The 19,586-nt window shown below is 39.3% G+C and overlaps 1 pseudogene; it reads right to left on the reverse strand.

Annotated features, from left to right (window-relative positions):
* LOC132400902 (uncharacterized) overlaps positions 1 to 19,586 on the reverse strand; it is a 97,975-nt pseudogene that overhangs the window by 6,208 nt on the left and 72,181 nt on the right.

Consider the following 19,586-nt stretch of genomic DNA (forward strand, 5'->3'; position numbering starts at 1 on the left):
GACTAGGAGTGATTGCAGTTGCTGTTAGTAAGGAGACGGTGCATAGGAAATGGAAAGGTCTAAAGGTAGATATGTCAACTAGATCAGATGAACTGCAGCTCAGGGTTCTGAAGAAGAGTACCTGATGAGACTGTAGAGGCATTAGTAGTGATCTTTCAAGAAACACTAGATTCTAGAGTGGTTCTGGAGGACTGGAAAATTGCAAATGCCTCTCCATTCACCCATTCTTCCAATCTGTATCGGTTCTTTTGCAGACTCCCTGCTTCCTCAACACTACTTGCTCCTCCACTTATCTTTGTATTGTCCTCAAACATGGCTACAAAGCCATCAATTCCATCATCCAAATCATTGGCATATAAGGTGAAAAGATGCAGTCCCAACATCAACCCTTGTGGAACACCACCAGTAACTGGCAACCAACCAGGAAAGGCCCCATCTATTGCCACACTTTGCCTTCTGACATGCTGGTAACTTTCCTGTAATACCGTGGACTCTTATCTTGTTTATTAGTTTTTAGTCTGGCTCCTTGTCAAATGTCTTCTGAAAACCCAAGTAAACAACATCCACTGACTTCTCTTTGTCTAATCTGCCTGCTATTTCCTCAAAGAATTTCAACAAATTTGTAAGGGAAAATTTCCCCTTTAGGGAAACATGCTGTCTTTGGCCTGTCGTGTCATATGTCGCCAAATGCATCTAAACCTTATCCTTCATAATAGAGTCTAGCATCTTCCCAACCACTGATCTCAGGATGACTGGCATTTAATATATTGTCTTTAGCCTCCCTCCCTTCTTAATTTACCAGCAAATTTTTCATAGATATCAGGAAATATATTTAACTGGCACCTTTCTCAGCCTCAGGACCTCCCTGGGCCTTGTTCACCCAGAAGGTTGGAGTGAGCTTTATTGGACACTTGGGTACCTCAGGGTGACAGAGAACAGACAGTAAATTCACAGCGAATACAGTATCTTATACAGTCCATGTGTTTATATTAAATAGACAGCAGAGTGTATACCCCTGGTGTGAGAGACCCGAGATTCATCCCCATCGGGACACAGGTTATGTTGTTCCTTCTGGATCCAGTTCCTTTTACATTTATGTTGGAACGCTAACCCCAATAAAAAGAGGGAGGAGGAGGAGGTCAATCCCAGATGGAGAGGCATCCTTCCCTTCAGTGCAGTTTTTTTTCCAGGATCATGTGCAGCCAGAATAAGAATGGCTTTAGGAAATTGATGACTCACTTCAAGCAGGTAGTGGGTGAGGACTGGGGAAATAAACAACTCAAATGACTTTGTTCTTGCCTTGTCATGGAAGGAATGGAGGTGGCCATTTTGTGACATTGCTCTCTAAAATACATTTTGTGAAGCATCTTGTGAACAGATTTTTCTCAGGAATACATGGATCAAAGCAGTTAAGAGTGCAGAGTGAGGTCCGAAATGTTGATCAAGATTAAGGTAATCTACCTTATGGAATCAGGTAGATGATTCTGTAACATAAAGATTGGCAGGTGAGAGGATAGACTGGGGAAGTTTAGGAGCAGAGGGCACAACCTCAGAATAGAGGGACATCCAATTCAAATGGAGATGAGGAGGAATTTCTTTGGTCAGGGGTGGTGATTCTGTGGAATTCATTACCACAGGTGGCTGTGGAGGCAAGGTCATTGGGTGTATTTAAGTTGGAGATTGTCAGGATTAGTGAGGGTGAAAGATTATAGCAAGGAGGTAGGAAAATGGGATTGAGATGAAAAATGTTTCAGCCATGATGAAATGACACCACAGTGTCGATGGGCCGAATAAACTTATTCTATTCCTATGTCTTATCATCTAATGTGACTGAGCCTGTGATCTACACTTTTGGAGGTATGTTTTCGGGCCAGTTGAGCATTCCAGCAATTGTCTTCAAGAGTGCTTGGTGATATTTTGAGCAAAGTGTGCAGCCTGGAGGTGAAGAAGGGATGTGACCCCATGATCAAATTCATTTCTCACCAATCTCATTGATTAAAGCATCCAAGAAGATTGAAATCAACAAGGAAGAGAGTGGAAGGTGAGCAGGTTTTCAGCACTGTCTACCTGTATTTGACCAGTTTCTCTCACTGCTGTGAGAGGTGCTGTCATTTAAATAGTCTCTCTCTCATTTGCTGTTATATAGAACATAGTAATCAACAGCACATTACAGGTCCCTCAGCCCACACCGTTGTGCCAACTACATAACCTGCTCCAGAAACTGCCAAGAATTTCCCTAGCACATAGCCCACTATTTTCCTAAGTTTCATGAACCTATCTGAGGCTCTTAGAATACCCTGTTGTATCTGCTTCCACCACCATGGCCAGCACCACATTTCACATACTCACCACTCTCTGTGTGAAAAACTTACCGCTGACATCCACTTGGTACCTAGTTCCAAGCTCCTTAAAACTATGTCCCCTCGTGTTAGCCATTTCAGCTCTGGGAAACAGCCTTTGGCTATTCACCTGATCAATGCCCCTCATCTTATACACCTCTCATCCTTTGTCACTCCAAGAAAAAAGGCCAAGTTCACTCAACCTATTCTCATAAGGTATGCCCTACAATCCAGGCAACATCCTTGTAAATCTCTTCTGGACTCTCTCTATAGTGTCCACATCCTTTCTCTAGTGACGTGACCTGAAATGAACTCAGAACTCCAAGTGGGGTCTGACCACTTAGCTGTAATGTTACCTCACGACTCTTGAACTCAATCCCATGGTTGATGAATGCTTACACACCATATGCCTACTTACAGTATATATCCTGTGTCTTCCAAATTGCTTCCAGAAATTCCAGCCATTGCTTTTCTGCCATCATCCATGCCAATGTTCTTTTCCAATCAATTCTGATCAACTCCTCTCTCATGCCTCTTTAATTCCCTTCACTTCACTGTAATTCTGATAAATCTGACCTTAACTTCTCAAATTTATGGGTTAATTGATCATACTATGATCACTTGCCCCTGTGGCTTTTTCACCTTAAGCTCTCTAATCAATGAATTTAGATCAAACTAGACTTGTGGAAGTGAAAGAAGAAGACAGTGTCCACAGCTGTAAGAACCACTTCCGACAGTGAACTCATTCTCCTGCCTTCTCTCCATAAACTTTGACACCTTGACTAATCAAGAACCTATTGACATCCATTTTAAATATACTGAATGACTTGGTCTCCACAGCCATGAGGCAATGATAGCTGGAACATCTTTGGACTGCAGGAGGAAACTGGAGAATGAAGAGAAATCCCACATAATCCATGGGGAGGATGTACAGAGTCTCCTCACAGAGGAGGTTTGGAATAAACTCCAAACTGTATTGCCCTGAGTTGTAATGGTGTCAGTCACGCTAACCACTATGCTACTGTGGTACCCCAAATAATTTATGATTTAATGAATACACATCCTTTGATTCAGCAGTTTTTGCACTCAGTGAGTTCAATAACTTCAGATCATAATGCTACCCCAGTATTTCAGACAACAAGAAATGAGGACACCCTCTCTTTGTTTCCCTCAACTCCATGACCACTCTCTAATCCCTTGTACCATCATCCCATTTGTTTACTACTTTTTTCTGCCTTCCATCTGACCATGTCTTCCCCCCATCCTGCCTTACACTAAGTGTAAGGAATCTCTCCTACAATCTCATTTGATGAAACAGCCCGGTCCTCCCGTCAACCACACAGGACTGAGAAAGGATGAGAAAGAAGACTGTGGCTGATACACTGTGATTGGATGGAAAGCTGAAGAACTGAAGAGGGGCCTGGGCATGCTGAAATTTGGCCATAGCCATGTGGTCAAGTTCAGGACAGGATCACATTTGGGGTCTGTGTCAGGGACCCAGATCAGAGTCAGGATCAGTGTCATGGGCAGAGAGCACGCAGGGTTCATGTCAGTGACTTGGTCCTACAATCCTCAATATACCAGGCAGCAACTATACAAAATAGTTCAGCAAGCCAGAAAGCCTTTTTAACACCTCCTCCCGAACCCATGGAGACCACACCTTGCAGATTCAAGGACTTGTTGACTAATCACAAACTGACCTTAAATCAGGCAATTCCCAACACAACTCATAAATCAGACAATCCATGCCACAACTTGTAACTGATTGACAGTTTTCTCCTGTACAACTATCACTGTAACTATGTTAATACCAGCCAGCAATTGATGTCATGAATGCTATTGTCCGTTTTGTGCCAGAACTCACGCAAACCAAAATTCCAAGTTATAAAACGTAGATAAGGAATCTCCCATTGGAAACAAGGTTAATCCTCCTTCTCCCTATATTTGGCATGGGGGTGTGGGCTTCCCCATGATTGTTACTCTCCAGAGTTCTTACATCTGAACCACACCCCCATCCCCTATTCTTATTTTCTTTCCTTTTTAGTTGACACTGTTCTGTTTCAATGTTTTTGCCTTGGGCCTACCTGGCTAACGTGGCAGATTTTGCTGCCCTCTTCATAAATCTGCATGCTCTATCTTAACAGAGAACATCTCACACACAACTCCATATTTGGAAATGATCTTTAGTTCATCAGATTGTCAGTAGGAGCCTCATAGAATATTCTATTTCAATGCTTGAACTTATCTAATTTAACTTATCGGAATATGCAGTAATAAGATTGCACGTATAATGTATTTGGTATTACGTTATCCTTGGACCTATAATATATATTTGTTTACACTTCATATTACTGTATGTATAAATTAATCAATAAAAATATTGAAAAAGAAAGTAAAGTAACAGTGAACACAATTAGAGGAAATCAATATGATGTCTTCAGAATCAGAGCATTTCAATGATGTGGGATTGTTTTCTGTACAGCAGGAAAGGTAGAGCAGATATTCAACATAGGCTTAAAAATTTATTAGGTGAATAGAAAAGGTTTATTTTTACTCGTGAAGAGCTTAATATAAATTAACAGATAAATGGATTAAAATACTTTGAGCAAAAATGTTTTCTTCTGAAAGTTTAGCGTAGGTCAGATGCTCATTGCCTGTAAAGTGCTTGAGAAACGCTCTGATCACATTCAGTCCTTGGAATCAGAATTGAAAGGATTGTCTATATTACACAATTGTCAGTAAGGGAAGTATGCAATTCAGTCATGCCACTGTTTCCATACTGAAACCACTGCCAGAGTCATCCTTACATCTTCATTACACTAATGCTTCATTGACTGTTTTGGGAAGTTGCAAATGTTCAGCTCAGCATGGATCAGAAATATCTTCACCTCTCTTGTACAACAGGTGACATTCTAGAAAAATACACTTCTAAAACTGAAAAGGTACAGTACAATTTGAAAGGAAGAGCAAGAAATTCAGTCTTAGTGCTTGCTTCAGTTTAATTGATTGTTTTATTCCTTTGGACAAATATGAGATAGGTACTCCAAAAAGAAGTCTATAAGCAGGGAAAAGCAAACTTTATATTTGTCATACAGCAGGGAAACAGGCAATTTGGCTCATAATATCCAATGACCAATCAGAATCCACTTTGTTTTAATCCCATCTTTCAGCACTATAGCCTTCTATGCTCAGTGATTTAAGTGTTTCTCCAGTCATGTGTTAAATGTTGTCAGGACTCTGCTTCCACCACCCTCTCCAGAAATGTGTCACTGTCATCATTATCAGCTTTTTCATTAGCTGTATGCAGATTGCTGCTCTTCTTGAATCTGCAACTTGAACTTTTACCTCTTCTCCTTCCCAGCATTCCCCATTTACTTGTCTGCCTGACATGCTCTTTGTATGTGTCCTACTTTGCATTTTCTGCAAGTTGCAACTTTAAATCTGCATTTGTTTGGTGGATGTGAACCCTACCACAATGGTAACACAATTTGTTTAGTCAAGTTGCTTTCTGTTTGGAAGCTACAATTTTATTGACATTCACTTTCATTCCTGAAAGCAACTGAATTATGTCTCTGTAGTTTCCATTGAAACAGAAATTTCCACTGCTCTTTGAAATATAAGTTGTGCTTCAGTTAGAAACCATTGTTGAATGCTTTTGTTCAAGATTCCACAAACTAAACAATCCCTCAGTGTTTCATTAAGCCAATTACTGAGCTGACAATACTCAGACAATCTCTTCAATTCAGCAGGTATGCTGAAATTGACTCAGTTTCCTTTTAATTCTGCTTATGAAACCAAAACTAATCACTTTTACAATAACAGCAAAGTTCACTTCTGATGGTTTGGTTGGAGCAGTCAAACTTCAAAGCAAACTGTTTGCCTTTAAACCAAATGCACTTCGCAAAATTAGTACTGGCTTCTCATTGGCTATTTCACTTGTTTCAAAATATTGTTCCAATAGTTCAGTGTACATGAGCCAGTTACCTGTTGTATAATCAAACTCATCAATCTTTCCATTGTAGTCAGCTATTTCTGATCTTTTACACTGATTATTATCACCCAGTACTCACAGTTTATTAAACCTGAATTCTTCCATTTTTTCCCCATTTACTTTAAAAAACTTGATCAGATTTTCTCTTCTGAAGACACGAGCTGCTCTGTTTCACCATTCCTCTCTGCAGTCTTTCTTTGTTTGAACATTTCACTCTGCTTTAATAGGTCAGTACCATCCTGGATTTGTTTTAAAAATAGCTCATCACCAATGTTATATTTTGTAACTTCAAAACATTAAAGTAATTCAAGAAGGACACAAGATTCCGAAATATGACTCTGACTTTGCCTGTACCTTAAACAAGGTGTGCACATATCACATGGTAGGTGATGACATATGCAATTAAACATAACCTATAAATAATTATTGAAATGAACAGGAATGATTAAGCAGACAATATATACAAGCTTACTGAACTATCAAATACACAACACACCAGCACTGGGCCTCATGGAGTCTCTTGACGAAGGGAGTCAGCTCGAAATATCGACTCTTCATTCCTTTCCACAGACGACACCTGACACACACGAGTTCCCCCAGCACCCTCTCTGTGCCCCTCCAAATGTAATGTTCCTCAACTATGGAGACTCTTATTCTTAACCTCATCTGTAGCTCTGAATGAATATACCATGCTTTTAACAGACTTAATTAAAACAGTTGTAGATGAGTTTATCTCCCATCACAAGCCCTGGATAAACCCTGAGATCTGCAGTCTGCTGGGAGACAGATCAGACATCAGAGGGATTCAAGTCTGGTGACCAAGAAAGTTATAAGAAGTCCAAGTATGATCTCTGGACAGCCAGTTCATGGGTGAAGTGGTAATACTGGACTAAACTCGAATCAATGAATGATGTTTGACAATTGTGGCAAGACTTGAATACAATGACCTCTTATACAGTTGAATCAAGTGACATAAGTGACAGCAAGGCTTCACTGCCAGATGAGCTCACTGTGATCTGTGCTTGCTTTGACCATCACAAACTCCCATTGCCCCGAAGATCCCGTGATTTTAGTCTCTGTCGCTGATGTGCTAACAGCATTCAGGATAGTGAACCCACAAAGAACATCTCACACAGACAGGGTATCTTACCAAGAAATAAAGATCTGAGCTGATCAACTGGCTAGAGTGTTTACTGCGATCTTTAACCTCTCGCTTCAGCAGTCTGAGGTACCCGCCTCACTTATAACAGTACATAAGAAGAACGTGGTGACCTGTCTCAATGACCATTATTGAGGAGCACTTACATACACAGTGGTTGTGTTTTCAGAGGTTGGTGATGAAACATATAACTCCTGCCTGCGAAGCAGTGTGGATACGCTCCAATTTTCCTCCTGAAGCAACAGGCCCAGAACAGACTGACTTCATGAGAAGGAAACCAGAGGTCCATGAGCCAGTCTTCATCAGAGGATCAGAGTTGGAGAGGGTCAACAAGTTTAAATTCCTCTGTGTCATTACTTTGTAGGACCTGTCCTGGGCCAGGCACCTGAGCCATTATGAGAAAGTATGGCTGTTCCTCTACTTTGTCAGGAGATGAGTAGATTCAGCATGATCTCTAAAACTCTGGTAAATGTCTATAGATGTGTAGTACTGAGTATATGAACTGACTGCATCACACCCCGGTTTAGAAACACCAACGCCCTTAAAGGGAAATGGAAATAAGTAGTTGATATGGTCCAGTCCATCACAGGTAAAGCCCTAACCAGCATTGAGCACATCTACATGAAGCTTTGTCACTGGAAGGAAGTGTCCATCATCAGGGACACCCACCACCAAAAACAAGTTCTCTTCTCAGTGCTACCATCAAGAATAAGCTATTGGAGTCTCAGGACTCACACCACCAGGTTCAGAAACAGTTGCTACCCCTCAGACATCAGGTTCTTGAACCAAAGAGGATAACTTCACTTGCCCCATCACTGCGATGTTCTCACAATCTATGGATTCATTTTCAAGGATTGCATCTCATTATTTAAATATTTATTGCTTATTTACTTATTATTATTTCATTTTTTTTGTATTTACAGTTTGTTGTCTTGCACACTGGTTGAATGTCTAATTTGCTGTTGTTATTCATTGATTCTGTTTTGGTTATTATTCTGTAGATTTATTGTGTATGCCTACAAGAAAATTAATCCCAGTGTTGTATGTGATAACATATATTTACTTCGGCAAAAAAATTTACTTGGAAGTTTTAATTTCTAAATCTCTGCTCCAGATAGAAAAAACCTAGGCTCTCTATTCCATGGTGGAAATACAAGATCTTGATGTATCTCATCCTTCAGCATTGCTACCTCTTTCTCACAGTGTGCTGACACATCTTCATGTAGATCCCCACCTGAAGTTTCACCAGTATCTCAAAACTCAGAGCCATAGAGCACTGCAATACAGAAACAGGTCCTTCAGCCCATCTAGTCCATGTGAACTACGCATCTACCAAGTTCCATCAACCCACACCTGTGACAGAGACCTTCATACTCCTCCCATTCATGTATACATCCAGACTTCTTTAAATGCAGAAATCAAACTTCCACTGGCAGCTCATTCCACACCCTTTGAGTGAAGAGTCCCCCTGCATGTTCCTCTTAAACATTTCACCTTTCTCCATTAACCCATGACCTCTAGTTCTAGTCTCAACCATCCTAATTCATAAAAAATGTCATCAGACAGACAGTAAAATTTTCACTTGGCCCAGTTTTGAGTGAAAGATGAAAGAAATATTCAGAGTAAATAAGACAACATGTTCTGCCTGACTTTTTTTTCTAATTTTTGAGCAATTAAGAAAAATAGCAAGCAGATATTCACACAAAGCTTGGGTTCATAGCAGACAGATGTATAGACTTTTCCACTCAGATGATTATTCATGTTTTAGATTTTTGCACAGCAAGTTAAAACACTATAAAACATCTTTTGAAGAAATACATACATTCTTCTAGAAGGAAAGTTAAACATCTAGTTATAAGCAAAATCAGAATCACCCCGGCTGAACTCAGATATAATCTTCAGCCTTCTGAAAGGAACACTGCAGAGGTGTTTGAGACCAGGGAGATGATGTACACTTCCCCACTCCCACTGGATCACCTGTGCTCAGTGACACCAGTACAAATGGAGATTAATAAGTTCACAGAGAAGCAAATGGGACCCTGTAAACAGAGTTGAGGGGTTATGTTAACCTTCGATGAGCCTTGATCAGACAACACTTGAAGTTTACAAGGAGTGGTCAACACGGACCAAGTTAGGAATGGGAAGGCTGAGAGTGGTCCTGGAGGTGGTGCTCACTATTGTGGGTTTGATGGGAGAAAATGCTTCCACTGTTGCTGGAATGGGACACAGGGTCATTCATACAGGACAGTCATTTAGAAATCACAGAACTCATGGGAAACCTTCCCTCAAAGAGAGGAGAGAAGGAGGAACTCTCTCCCACTGGGAGAGGATCGATAATCTGACAGTAGGGAAAGGATAAGAAGGATATACTGAAGGGAGAGACGGAGAGAGGAAGCTGGAATTTGACAGAAACACCAGCATTAACCAGTGTGGAAACTGTCCCAATTCCCTGCATAAATACTCTCCATTAAACACTGTCCAAAGCAGGATGTGGGATTGTGTCACTGGAGATGCAGGTAAATGAGCAGCTGGAGAATATCTGGGTCCAGGGGATTTGTTCCATCAGCTCCCGTCCACCCATCCATGTACAGGGGCTGAAGCATGTGTGTGTAGAACTGTACACTGAGCGTGGGAGTGACGTTGTCCAGTCTGACACTGGGAACTTCAACCATGAACCAGTGAGGTTGGGCAGGTAACATTTCTGTGATTCATTTCTCAGTTTGTAATTGGGAAAATAAACAGTGTGTAGAGCATAAAGAGCTGTAACCTGTCAGTGATCAACCCTGTGGGTGTGGAGTTATCTATGGACCAGAGAAGGTGTGATGAGCACCTGTTCTTTCCAAAGGACATCACTGAACCGGGCGAGTTTTTATACCAATCAGTACTTCCATGGTCACTGTTAGACCAATGAGATGGAGGAGGGTTGGACTACCCACAAATGCCACAGGGCAGAGATGTGCCAGATCACATGACCAGCCCATGTGCTAATCTGTAGCAACTCAGCAAGGACTATTCAACATCAAGCTCCCCCCCCACCAAACCCACAACTCAATTGCCCAGAGGGACAAGGGAAGGACAGTGAGGAAAAGGGCATCATCATCACCTACACATCACACTCAGGGATCAGTAAATGCTCTGAGCATTACTTGGCAAACTTTTATCCTATTGACACTGGAGGATGTTCTGTTTGACTTTTTCCTTTGCTTCCTTTTATTAGGACCATCAAGAATCTTATCAGGTGAATTCCGCCATTGTTGCCAGAGAATTCACATAACCACAGTGTTAGCGTCAAACATTCCCTGGTGAGCAACTTCCACCAGCTACTTCTGTTCACACAGAGAGTTGTTCAACAGGATCACAGCACAGGTGTCATCTCTTTTCCTCCTTCGATTGCCTGATGTACAAATATACTATATTTAAATTGATTCAACACTGGAATATTACAAATCTTCCTCCAGCCCACCACATTCCGAGGAAAGCACAATACCACAGCAGGACACTAACCTGACAGTTGTGACTATATGAATGAGATCCCCACTTTTCCTTTTTCTCTTCACCCTTATCATCTCTTCTCTCCTCTAGTTCTCTATCCTGCATTCTCTGGAGCTCTCCAACCTCCAACTGCCTCAGACGAGGAGTCTGTCTGTTTTGCTCAAGGACACTCTTCATTGGAGTGCTCCAAATGTGGTCTTGCTGGGGCTCTGAACAGCTGCAGATAAACAATCATCCCTTTGTCCTTCATGCCCCATGCAATAAGAGGCAACATTGGGTTTCCCTGCCCAACTGCCTGATGGACCTGAGGTTTCTTCATGAACTAATTCTCCCAGGTTCTCATCATTTCAAATGTTTCTCTTTCCTACATTCTCATGTGATGTCATCCCCACCAATCTAGATCTCACAAATCCACTGGGAGCTCATCCAGTAAACTTGGACACATGGCTACAAAGTCATCTGAATCATTGGATGGTGACCAGGTCAGAGCCTGAACTAATTCACATGTTATTCCATTTGGAACAGCAGACCAATCAGAAAGCAGTCAGATGTTTCCCATTTCCCATATCTCTGCTTCCCTGACCAGCAACACATTACATGCTAGCTTAACATTTGCAGAGACTGTTCCAAAATTATAAAATGTTTGAAAGACATTCCTGGATGTGTTGCCTCCAGAATTATCACTCCTACAAATTATTAAAGACCAGGGCTTTTGTCTGCTTTTAGCTCTCCTCCAGAGACATCTCCTTAATGATGCTGATCTTTCCCAAGTTCCTCACTGTTGTTAAATCCCTTGTCCCAATTTTTCTGCTATGTTCCAGTGATCCACGAAAGAGCAATGAAAACTGTTTGTTTGATCCCCCAGCCATTCTTAGACAGCATTGAACATAGGACAACATATAGGTCACTCAGCTCCTGAATTTTCCACTTCAAACTATATTGCCAGGGCTGATCTCAACTCCACTTCTGTGTTAGTTTCCGGTACTCCTCAATTCATTATTCTTTCAAATATTTCTCTGTCTCCACAGTCCTCTGGTACAGAGACATCCAAAGATTCACCTCATTATGGGAGAAGTCATTTCTACACAGCTCCATTGGCCACTTATTTTGTAACTACTTGCCCTCATTTGAGACTTTAAAAATACTGAAAGCCCCAACATCTATCCTCTAAAGCCTCTCAAGGTATTCTGCCTGAATAAGGACGCCTGTCACTCCTCTTTAACTCAAAGAAATACAGGCCCAAAACACCCAGGCCTTCTGCAACACATCTGTATCCATAAACTCTGACATTACAATAAATCCCAGAATCCAATCTTCCTTTTCACCTGCTTGCTAGACCTAACTGCTAATATTTTATGATTGAAACACCAAGATCATTCTGATCTTCACTCATTTGTCATCTGACTCCATTTGGGCAACAATTTGTGTATTGTATTAAATGTTTTAAAACAGTGGATGAATATCTGTAGGATCAAAATAACAATTTAACTTTTTTTAATCTTGTAGCATGTGAAGCATGTTATTGTCTGTAGAATGCTTATTGAGAGTAGCTGGATCCTTTCTTAGTTTCAGGTACCAATAAAATGTGTATGCAGTCACAATTGCTCACTTTGAAAGCTAGTTTGATGGGTTCTTTCTTAATGTCTGCATTCAGGCTTATTGATTATGTATATATGTGTATGTATATATATTCATGTGCTTTTGAAAGTTCAACAAATGTTGTGTGCTATGAGATATTGGTAAGTGAGTATTAAAATGTCTAATTGATTTATGTGGGTATGCAGAGTCCTTTAATGGACAGATGATGAGTGTTTTATGTAAACAGGCTAACTGAATGTAATAACAGAGAGTTTGTCTGTTTCTGTGTCTCTGTGTTGTGAAGCTTGTGGATATATTGAGCTCCTCTTTGGATTTTCTTCAGATTTCAAATGGGACTGGAGATTGTGATCGGTGCCTCGGACCTAGGGGTAGATTCATGAATGAGTTAGAAATTGTATTTCCTCCAATGACATCAAGTAGTGACTAAGAATTGTAAGCCAGGACATTTTTGTGGAAATCTTGTGACTTGCTATGTAGTATTCTGTGTAGTTTATTTGTGCTCTCTATTTTATGAGAATAAATTAGGCTTAAGTTATTTTATTGTCCTTGTGCACTTATTTCTACATCTTCTAGACACTTGAATAGTTTGCTTCTGATCAACAGAGCCTATTACATTTTGGACTGACTCTTTCCTCTGCTCTCTCCAAATCGTGTTCCTTTATCAATAATGCTGAAATATTTGATCCCATTGTATACCCTAGTCTCATCTACCCAAAGGTATTCCCATTTTCCTGTCTGCCACTCTCCTCAGTGACCCTTCTTACAACCTGAACATTTCCTTCATTTTCAGATCCACCTGGACCTAAACCATTGACCTGGTCTTCTCTCCAAAGATCCTGCCTGACCTGACGAGTGTTCCCAGCATTCCCTGTTATTTGAACAGCCACCTCAGTGCTGAGAGATTGTGAACATCGGTGTTCCTGCTGCTTCCTCTGTAACCAGTTCTTCATCGTCCCACTTAGTTACAGAATTTCAATCCTGACTCTGATATTGATGAGTATCCAGTTATTCTGGAAAACATAATTCACAGAGTCGCATTTGTTTCTGATATTAGCTCTGAGGACCCCATTAGTGACCAAACAATGAACCAGTTGAAGGAGTTACACACTGTCGTGGCACAGAAATGTGAGTACTTTCTGTTAGTCTGTTTCAGCATCATCACCATTCTGTTGTAACTTATTATTGTATTTACAGCTATTTACAGTGTTATGATTGGGACCAGCATTGAACAATCAGGGACAGAAGAAAATGACCATAAGTGGATTTATGAATACTGGCCACTGCAGGAGAAGGTAATAATCTGCAGTCGGGGGCAGTGATATCAATACAATGTTGTTACAATAGAACCTCAGGAAGTCCCAGAGCATTTCCATCAGTGGTGTGTGTCCATTTTGTGGTGTGGGTTACAAAGTAGCCAGTCTGTGCACAGCAGGATCCCAAAGAACAGCAGAGAAATTAATGATGAGTAATTGTGTTTCATTATAGATAAGGATGTATAATGTGTAATTTCCTTGATTTATAATTACAGTATCACTTGTCTCTCTCCTTCCTTCAGATTAAGAGGTTGTCAGAATCTACTGGGATGGAAATCAGTTTCATGTTTGTGGTTTCGAATTAAAGGGATGATCAGATCAAGAGGACAAAATGCATTCTTGCCCTATACACTCTGAATAATATAGTCCGAAACATCAACAAGTGTCTCACAGTGATGATGTAATGGTCAGACCTGATCTAGTACTAAACTGTATTATTCTGAGTTCCTCCAGCATTTTATGTGTATTGCCTTGCACTTACAGCATCTGCAGAATTTTTCATGTTCCTGTACTCAATACATTAGACTTTAGAGAAACAACAACTCCAGCACCTCACCCATAGCTAAAAATTTTCGATATATCTCCTCTTAGCCCCTGCAATTTCAGCACTAGCCACCCACAGGAACCGAGGGAAAAAGCTGTCAGGTGCTGAGGATTTATTCACCCTAATTTGCTTCAAGATAGCAAACACATCCTCTTCTGTGATCTGTATAGAACAAAAGGACAACAAAGGACAAAATTGCTCCTTTGGTAGTCTATGCATGGAGCCGAAAAGGTGGGGGACGATCTGCCTCACATATGTCCATCACCCGAGCAGATACAGATGCAAAACATTTATCTAAGATTTCCCAATCTCTTCTGGCTCCACAAATACATTACATTCTGATGTTCCAGAGGACCAATTTTGTCCTATGTTGTCCTTTTGCTCTTAATATATCTCTAGAAGCCCTTTGGATTCTCCTTCAGCTTGTCTGCTGAAGCAACCTCATACGTTCATTGGTCCATCCTGATTTCTTTCTTAAATGTTTCCTTTGCATTTCTTATACACCTTAAGTACCTCATTTGTTCCTACCTGCCTATATCTGTTATAACCTTCCTTCTTCTTAACCAGGGCCTCAATATCTCTGAAAAACCAAAGTTCCCTAAATCTGATATACTTGGCTTTCACTTTGACAGGAACGTACAAACTCCTTATCTCAAAATTTCATTTTTGAAAGCCTCCCACTTACAAAGACCATAGGGCCATAAGACAAAGGAGCAGAAGTCGGCCATTTGGCCCATCTAGTCTGCTCAGCCATTTCATCATGAGCTGATCCAATCACCCCTTTAGTCCCATTCTCCCGCCTTCTCACCATCACCTTTGATTCCCTGACTACCTATCAATCTCTGCCTTAAATACACCCAATGCTGCCCGTGGCAACAAATTCAATAGATTCACCACCCTCTTGCTAAAAAAATTCTTTCTCATCTCTGTTCTGAATGCGCGGCCTGCAATCCTCAAGTCAGTTCCTCTTGTACTAGTCTCCCCCACCATGGGAAACAACTTTGCCATATCCACTCTGTCCATGCCTTTCAACATTTGAAATATTTCTATGAGGTCCCCCCTCATTCTTCTAAGCTCCAAGGAGTACAGTCCAAGAGCGGTCAAATGTTCCTCAAATGTTAACCCTCTCATTCCTGGAATCATTCTAGTGAATCTTCTCTGAACCCTCTCCAACGTCAGAACATCCTTTCTTAAATAAAGGCCCAAAGCTGCACACAGTATTCCAAGTGAGGTCTTACCAGTGCTTTATAGAGCCTCAGCATAACACCCCTGCTCCTATACTATATTCCTCTAGAAATGAATGCCAACATTGCATTTGCCTTCTTCACCACTGACTCAACCTGGAGGTTAACCTTAAGGGTATCCTGCATGAGGACTCCCAAGTCTAGTTGCATATCAGAACTTGAGGAGGTCTCAAGATGGCGCTTATGGAGTGAAGCGGTCTTAGGCTTTGCTCCAATCCTTTTACCTTTTTTTTAACCTACAAACACCCCTTAATTGATCTTTTTATACCTATTCTAAAGGGGTTCAGATGTATGAAATTTTTTTCAATTGTTTGAATCATTTTCAATTCGTTGAAATGTCTAAAGCAAAGGAATCGAAACAGATCAAAGAACCATTAACTTTAGAAGGAATTGCAAAGCTTATGGATGACAGACTTGAAAAACTGGAGAGTAAATTATCCTCAAAGCTTTCTACGTTCGATGAAATTTTAGACAGATGCAAAACTTCAATCACTTACACTGGATTCACAAAGACAACAAGCAAGTATTTTAGTTCTTGAAGTTGCCGCTTGCCAGAGAGATCGCAAAATTGAAACTCTGCAACACCACCAAGCTTCGGCTTCTCAATAGCTGGATCATTATACATCTAAAATCACTGATCTTGAAAACCACTCTCGAAGACAAAATCTCCGGATAATTGGGATTCCGGAAAAATTTGAGAAAGGCGATCTCACCAAATTTTTAATGGATGTCTTCAGCTCAGAAGTACTGGATACCCCTCCAATAATCGACCGTGCACATCGCATTTCTCGTGTTCAATCAGCTTCAGGTATGAAACCACAACAAGTAATGCTCCGGATCCATTATCCTCATACCAAAGAGCATTTGATTCGGGCTGCCCGGAAAAAGCGTATGATCAGCTTTCAAGATTTTAAATTCCGTATTCTGGAAGACTATAGTACTGAAGTTTTAAGGGCAAGAATGGCTTTTAAATTGGTTATGACAGAAATTCATCAGGAAGGCTGCAAGCAAGTGCTGTTATTTCCAGCACAATTGAGAGTTACTCTCAATGATGGGACTTATCGGCTTTTCAAATCTCCAGCGGATGCTCAAAGATTCCTTAAAGAATAACACTATATTGTTTCTACAGGTTGACTAATGTAATAATTAGTTTATAGATTTGGATCTTTTATAAAATGATGATTTTTTTAAATGTGATGGCTTATACGTATTTCTTATACAGTAAAAGTCCGTTTTTGATTTATTCTGAGTTTGTTCTTTTTATATTATTAATCTGTTAGTTTTTAAAGTTATTCATTAACATTTTCTTTTAAGTTCATATACAGTTTTTTATATTTTTAACGTTTAAATATTAAGATTTTTAAAAAAATAAAATAAAATGTTGTTTCTTCTTCCCGAAAGACCTTAGTGCTTGGAACGTCACATCCGTTTTAATGTATCTGAATAAGTTTAAGGACTTTCTTTTAAAGCACTAATACAATATTATCCATTTATGGGTTTTATCGTTTTAATTTTTTTTAAATCATTTTGTTTTATATATATAATACTAATTTTATACTTTAGTTTTTGTTATACTAACCCTATCTTATAGTATGGGTGGTTTGTATTTTTTATTTAACTTTTTTTGTTTGAGTTGCTATCTTGAGACATGGGGGTAAATTCAGTATTAGATTGCTTGCTTGCCTCTTTTTGGCTTTTTTCCTGGGGTTTTGAGGATGGAGGGAGGGGGGGATTTTTCTTTTTGCTTGCTTCACGCTTAATTTTACTTCATGTGCTGATTCAAAACTACAAAAATGGTTGCAGTGTCATGAATTCTGGTTCCTCCTTGAACTTACTTCCCTCTTCTGGATTCATAAGTTCATTTTTTTTACCTTATGTGTTGATTGTAATAAATATTGACAATATGGATAAGATTATTAATTTTGTTTCTTGGAATAATAATGGTTTAAATCATCCGATCAGATGGAAAAAAGTATTCAAAGTATTCCACAGAATGAATGCTAATATTATCTTTGTGCAAAAGACTCATGTGAGGAAGGTGAATAGTTAACGCTTTTTTAGGTTTTGGAAAGACCAGCAGTATCACACGAATTCCCAAGCCAAAGTAAGAGGCGTTTCCATTTTTATAGATTCTGCAACCTCCTTAATACACTATGAAACAATTTCAGACCCACAAGGTAGATTTCTGCTTATTACTGGTCTACTTTTTAATCAAGAAGTTGTTTTAGTTAATGTTTATGCTCCAAACACTGATTGTCCTGAATTTTTTAAGTGTCTATTTACATCCTTTCTTAATTTGAATCAGTACATGCTGATAATGGATGGGGATTTTAACTGTTGTTTAAACCCTTCGATGGATAGATCTAAGCCCACCCAAGCTCTTCTGAATAAATCGGCCTCTCTTATTAATTCCTTTATGATTGATTCTGGAATTTCCAAAATTTGGCGTTTTCTACACCCCAATGACAAAGAGTTTTCATACTTTTCTCATGTTTATCATAATTATTCAAGAATTGATTACTTTTTTACTGATCACCGTTTACTTACAGATGTTATCGATTGTAAATATGACTCCATTACCATTTCTGACCATGCACTTTTGAAGCTATCTATTAAGACAATGGACCCATCTACTAATGTTAAATCTTGGAGGTTCAACTCTATTTTATTGCAGGACTTAGACTTTCTTAATTTTATTAAACAACAAGTTGATTTGTTTTTCTCAACAAATGGAATTTTATGGGACACTTTTAAAGCATTTATTTGTGGACAGATTATTTCATACTCTGCTGGAGTTAGGAAACAAACTAATTCTAAAATATTAACATTGGCTGATAAAATCAAAGGAATTGATAAGATTTATTCAATGACCCCCAGCAAAGAACTTTATAAAGAATGAGTGGAACTGCAAATGGAGCATAGTTTATTATTATCCTCTTTGATTGAAAATCAGTTAATTAAATCTAGAACCCAGTTTTATGTGAATGGAGATAAGTCTGGCAAATTATTGGCTAATCAATTGAAAACTGCTTTGGTTAAACAACAAATTACTAGGATTTGTAAACGAGATGGCAGTCTGACGATCGACCATAAAGAGATAAATAAAGCCTTTCAAGATTTTTATAATTCTTTATATCAATCAGAATTTGTTGAGGATTCTTCTATAATAGATGAATTTTTAAGAAAATTGAATATCCCAAAATTAACAACAGAGGATAGTGTATTCCTAGATGCACCTACTATGGAAACTGAAATAAAAAAGGCTACTTTTTCAATGAATTCCGGTAAAGCTCCTGGTCCGGATGGTTATACTGTAGAATTTGTTTAATCCTTTTCCTCTATACTTTCTCCTTGGCTTTGTAAAATTTTTAAAGATGCGTTAACTATAGGTAAATCACCACAATCTTTTTATGAAGCTTCTATTTCCTTAATTTTCTTGCCCTTGTTTGCAAAATTACTGGAAAGATATTTTCAGTACTATTTCAACAGTTCTGAATATCAATTTCTAACCGCATCCTATTACTGCAATTTTTGGTTTACCACTGGGGGATAATAGTCGTTTATCCCCCTCATCTCGACACATGATTGCATTTGTTACATTAATGGCTAGAAGATCTATTTTATTGAATTGGAAAGAAATTAATCCTCCAACTACATTTCAATGGTTTTCTCAAACTATCTCTTGTTTGAGCTTAGAAAAAATTAGAAGCGTTGTTTTTGATCCTTCAGTTAAATTTGAAGAAACTTGGAGACCATTTATTCAACATTTTCATATGAGTTAAATTGTCTTTTCCTAAACCTCAATTTTATTATCCTTAATTATTTGGATGGAGGTTCGGAGTTATTGGCACTTCTGTATATATTTGACATAATGCAATGACCCATGTTGGTTAGTTTGTTTTTTC

The sequence above is a fragment of the Hypanus sabinus genome, chromosome 1 (genome assembly GCF_030144855.1).
Source record: "Hypanus sabinus isolate sHypSab1 chromosome 1, sHypSab1.hap1, whole genome shotgun sequence".
Classification (NCBI taxonomy): domain Eukaryota; kingdom Metazoa; phylum Chordata; class Chondrichthyes; order Myliobatiformes; family Dasyatidae; genus Hypanus; species Hypanus sabinus.